At 40.3% G+C, this 5,693-nt stretch overlaps 1 non-coding gene across 1 annotated transcript; it reads right to left on the bottom strand.

Moving 5' to 3' along the window:
- Positions 1 to 396: 396 nt before the first annotated feature.
- LOC120089561 lies at positions 397 to 503 on the bottom strand. Its single transcript, XR_005485237.1, has one exon. It is a non-coding gene; the product is annotated as a small nucleolar RNA R71 (small nucleolar RNA).
- Between the last annotated feature and the right edge of the window lie 5,190 nt (positions 504 to 5,693).

Here is a 5,693-nt window from a genome sequence, read left to right as displayed (position 1 = left end):
CATTCTCCTGGTGAACGAACACAATAGACCCATTCGGGACTATGCGCCGCCAAACCTCTATGATTTCTCCCCATAAATCATAAATCATGATTCAGACGGTCGGATCGAGGTTTGAGATGAAGCCGGTTATGTTGCAGATGATTCAGACGGTCGGATAGTTTGGTGGAAGGCGTGGCGAGGATCCACATGCCCATCTCCGGAGTTTCATCGAAATATGCAATACTTTTGTGTTCCCAAACATCTCGGCTGAAGAAATTCGACTAACGTTGTTCCCATTTTCACTATGCGACCAAGCAAGGAAATGGGCTTATTCTCTCGAACCAGGGGAGATAAACGTCTTGGGAACAAGTAGTAGAAAAATTCATGAAGAAATACTTCCCCTCGATAGAGAATGCAAGAAGGAGGAAGTTGATTACAAATTTTGAACAAGATATTGACGAATCGTTTAGCGATGCCTGGGCGAGGTTTAAAGGATTGGTGCGAGATTGTCCGCACAATGGCTTACCTGACTGTTTTCAAATGAATTTTTTTTTATCTCGGTTTGAACCCTGCATCGCAGACGGTTGCCAATGCGGCAACAACTGGAGGTCTGCTTGACAAAATGTATGATAAGGCCAAAAATATCCTTGATCTCATTTCGAAGAATCACGAAGACTAGAGGGAAAGCGATCATCGACTTAAAATTCGAGAAGGTGACGTAAATAATGGGGCCATCACATCCCTACAAAATCAAATGAATGCGATGATGAATTTGATATAGGGAATCGCAATCAATAGCCCGAGAACGCAAAGAGGGTAGGTCAATGCAATCGAGCAGAAGAACACGAGTTCTGCCACTTGTGGAGAAGCACATCCGATTGAAGAATGCCCAAGGAACCTGCAGTTAGTATGCTTCATAAAGAAAAACCTTTTCTCTGATACATACAACCCCGGGTAGAGAAACCACCCCAACTTCGCATGGAAAAATCAACAACAAAGCTATCAACCTATGGCGCAAAAGGAAGGGCTGCCAGGATTTTTCTTGCTAATGAATGGTCAAACGCAAAATCAAGCCAACAGCTTACAAGCGCTGCCATCTTCTTCCCTGGAGAGCCTATTAAAGCATACATAGAAAAGAATGAGACAGTGCTCCAGAATCAGGTGACTTCAATCCGCAATCTCGAAATCCAAATAGGATAGATTGCGGGCGAGCTGAAAAACAAACTGTAAGGGGCATTACCAAGCTCAACTGAGCTCCCTCGCAACTCTAGGAGAGTAGGACTAGAGTTGCAGGAAAGGAACAATGCCTAGTAGTCTCCTTGCTAAGCAGAAAAACAACAGCAGAAGGAGGGAAAAAGCCCACTAGGACCAACCCAAATGTGGTGAAACTCGAGAACCCGTTGACATATGAATCAGAAGAGCGCGAGAAGATGAACCCAGAAGTTGCATCCACCTTCAAGCCTCTAGAACACAAAACAGAAGAAGTACAACTACCACCATTCTCGCAAAGATTAAAAAAGAAATAGAATGATGAGGAAAAGATCACTACGGTGGCAGTAACGCAAAGAGCAAACACTATAATCCCACCGAAGATGTGTGATTCAGGAAGCTTCACGATACCCTGCTCAATTGAAGGGGTCTACATTGGTTAGGCACTATGCGATCTTGGGGAGAGTATAAATTTAATGCCACTCTCAATTTTCAAACAATTGAATAAGGGAAAATTAACGCCCACGACAGAGACTCTCCAGCTTGCGGACAGGTTCCGAGTACACCTTGAGGGAGAGTTGAAGGATGTCTTGGTCTCAATTGACAAATTCATTTTACCGGCAGACTTCATCATTCTAGATCATGAAGCGGACAAAGATGCACCCATCATATTGGAATGACCATTTCTATCGATCGGTCGCGCTCGAATTGATGTGCACAAGGGAGAAATCGTGATGAACATTAATGGGAAGAAACTCCGGATTGAGGCAATCAAGATCCTAGAAGATTGAGAAAAGAAGAAAAAACCTCCTTGGACATGAAGAGTCCAGATTGAAAAAGGAATAGGCGATCCTTGCATTGATAGGCGACCAAAAAAAGAAAAAAACTCATCAGGGACGCATTTTTTTAAGTATCCTTTTTCTATCTTTATTTAACGAACTTACTCTACCTTTTTTCCGTACGAACACCACTAATTAAAAAAAAAGATCATTATCAACTCTGTCTTTTATATTTTTTACCCTCTCGATTTTTTAGCAACGATCGTGGTAAACGATTGCGGTGGAGCTATGCGATAACCGAAAAACGCGACCAGTTTGTTCCGCCATCACAATCGAAGAAATCAACTCGCCGCAAAGAAGGAAACGATCATAGATGATGCGAGCAACAAAGAAAATTTAGGGGTTGTATCTTTCTTTGACTTTGTTTATTCGAAATTTTGCATTACCGCATCTCATTGATGATTTTATCATCGCATCCTCTTTAGTTAGCGCAATCATTAATTGATTGATTACTTTAGTTAGTCATCACATTTTTTTCCGTACCAATTATGATTTCAATGATGAAATGCATGCCTTTATTTCTCATCGCATGTACTAGAATCAACTTAATTTCAGAGTAGTCAATTCATGAAATATTTCTAGAAGTTAGTGGTCCACCAGTTTTCTTTCAAAATGATTTTTACGAAACTTCCTAAGAACATTGCATGAATTATTTCAGTCTATCAGCAATGAAGACATTGCTGCGTTTAAATTTGAGGGTGCCAATATTTATTTCCTGTCTCTTATACACATCTAGATGTGTATAAGAGACAGCCACATGACACCCGTGGGGGCAAGCCAAAACGAAGGTAGGAATCGTGATCAACGCATAAATCAAGTGATTGCAACTCCGCTGCCAAATGGGCATGAGTCTAGACTGAGAAAGAGCGCTCTACTCAAATTGGATGCTCGCTTGACACCCGTATATATATATATCACAACATTGAGATCGGATCCCACTCGTAGTTAGATGTCCGCATGACACCCGTGGGGGCAAGCCAAAACGAAGGTAGGAATCGTGATCAACGCATAAATCAAGTGATCGCAACTTCGCTGCCAAATGGGCATGAGTCTAGACTGAGAAAGAGCGCCCTGCTCGTAGTTGGATGCTCACATGACACCCGTGGGGGCAAGCCAAAACGAAGGCAAGACACTTGGATCAGCGCAAGGTCACAACAAGAATATCTAAACTGTGCAAGGATAAAAATCATTTGGAAACACCCTGGTTGGAAAAAAGTTTTGAAATATATCATGCAATGTCCTGGAAACAAGTAAAGTCTTTTTGAAGGTTAAACTTGCAGTCCCTAAGTTTTAGAAATATTTTAAGAAGAGACCAGGATAGAAATCAAGAAGATTTTGGTTCATAAAATTTGAATAAGGCACCTCAAGAAATCTAGGTAAGGAAAAGGCGACTGACTCTTTTAAAAAAATCTTTAGTTTATGCTTAAGGACAAGCATTGTCTTAAATTTTAGGGTGTGATAACGGGCAGACATGCACGTTATTACAGCATAAATAAGTAAAACAATGAGGGAATGCGATGGTAAAAATATACAAAAGCATGTCCAAAAGCGTTAAACTAAGAATATTGCGATCACATGCGCCCATCGTATAAAAGCAACTAATTTACTTATTTTGTGCAAGAAAAATGCATTGGCACAAAGAAAATTGCGATCCAAATAATTCAGCGTCCGCACGCATTGAAAGATTGCGACCGTAAAGCCATGCGATCGTATGCGCTCGCGAGAATTTGTTCAAGTAGGTGGCCACATAAAGACAACACATTAAGGTGAAAGCATAATAAATCATGATGGGATAGAAAGCTGATAATGGTCGAATTCGAATTTAGTTGACAAGTCATTAACGACACACTGTAGCAAGTACATTCAACTTTTTGGTGACCATTAATCAACGCATCAGATAGAAGATTTATTGACCTCCCATCATTACAATCATTAAAGAGAAAAGCTTCTTCACCTTGAGCTCTATAAATACCGAAGGCCACCATCGGTAAAGAAGTTCGACACAATTCGCCATACACATAGAAGATAGATCCTATACAAATTAGATAGCCATTAGTTTGTAGTATTCATATACTTAGAAGGCGGAGGCGAGTGAAGAGAAGAAGATGCCGAGAGATCATTCCTGGTTAGCTCGAAAGACTACCGGGAAGCACTATAAAAGGAGAGAGGGCTGACACTTACAAAAGCAAGGATATTCTTTTGGACAGAGTAGAGTAAAAAGACTGTGTAAAAGCCTCGGGAAGCAAGACATTGCTACCAGGCTTCTTATCCCTACTTTCCATTGTTGTTTTGTATTCTGACTTTATTTATAAAGTGGAATTCTTATCTCAACACTGTTCAATCTCTTCACATTTCGCATGAGTAGCTAAATTTTCAAATGGGTTGAGAAGTACTTAGCTAGCATGACCTAAGATCTTCACTTTATGCGATCATCTTGCCTTATGTATGCGTCAGTCACCCTTTAGAGATACTTAGAGAGTATTCTAAAGAAAGAACCTAGACTTGAGAGAATCAGGTTAGAATCTAGGCTTGAGAGAATCAGATTAGCATTGCATAAGCAAGAGATAGAAACTTACATAAGTTCTGTTTGCTATTATGCATCGCATGCACCCTAGAATTAGGATATAATAGTATACGGTCACCTTGTGTATGTATGCATCATTCATCATTGCATAGACAAGAATAGAGGCTTAGACATAAGTCCTATCGACATTATCGTATACATCGCATGCGTCGTAGAAATAGGAACTATGGCATTTGCACTGAGAAATGACATGCTGTTGTGTGTGTGTAGCATGATCGCATAACGTGAATGCAATCTTAGGAAGTGTTAGCTATGTTGGGATTGATGTCCTAATTCTCCCTGAGTCTCGTTGTTTTGTAAAGATACACAATGTTCATTGAATAAAATAAGTGTTATTTAATTCTGGCATTTACTCATATCCAATAAACAAAGCTTCTTGGTTATCTTATGTGAACTTAAGCATGTATATGTGATATACAAGTGGATCATGTCTTAAGTGATAACCTAAATAGGTCTGTAGTATAAGGATTAAGGTGGGATACCTGATCCTAGCGACACTACAGATACGACCCGCTTTGTAGATACTACAGATGGTAGATCCTGACTATTCATATGGAGACGTAGAGTGGGGGTGTCCTATACAAAGAGTTTGTATAAGACCTGGACCACGAGATGACTAGATTCTATATATAACACCGTTGATACTAGAGAATTACATCTCACCTAAACGACCATAGGTGACACGACTTCAATCCTGAGTGTTTTGAGAACTCCTACCTTTGAGGGCGGTCCTTTGATTAGTATAGGTAAGAGTAGCTAGATTGCCAACTCAACATGCTTATCTTTTTGGGGATTTATCTGATCCGAGAGCTAAGAACTCAATTCACAATATGGAATTCACTCCTTTCTAGAAGCATGGATAAGTAGAGAGATTGCTCTCTTAAGGGCTGATTCCGGGGCTTAAACATAGTGGCCACAACTTCTCTTTGGAAGAGAAGAATCAATCATAGTAGAACTATGACTTATGTTCATTAGAGGGATCAGTGGTACTTAAGGAGACAGATGTAACTACAGGGGCATAATGGTTATTGACCAAGCTGTACTTACGAGTAATCTGTGAAGGGTTGTCGCACTGCTGATTG

The sequence above is a fragment of the Benincasa hispida genome, chromosome 10 (genome assembly GCF_009727055.1).
Source record: "Benincasa hispida cultivar B227 chromosome 10, ASM972705v1, whole genome shotgun sequence".
NCBI lineage: Eukaryota > Viridiplantae > Streptophyta > Magnoliopsida > Cucurbitales > Cucurbitaceae > Benincasa > Benincasa hispida.
This window is presented reverse-complemented; position numbering and strand designations above follow the sequence as displayed.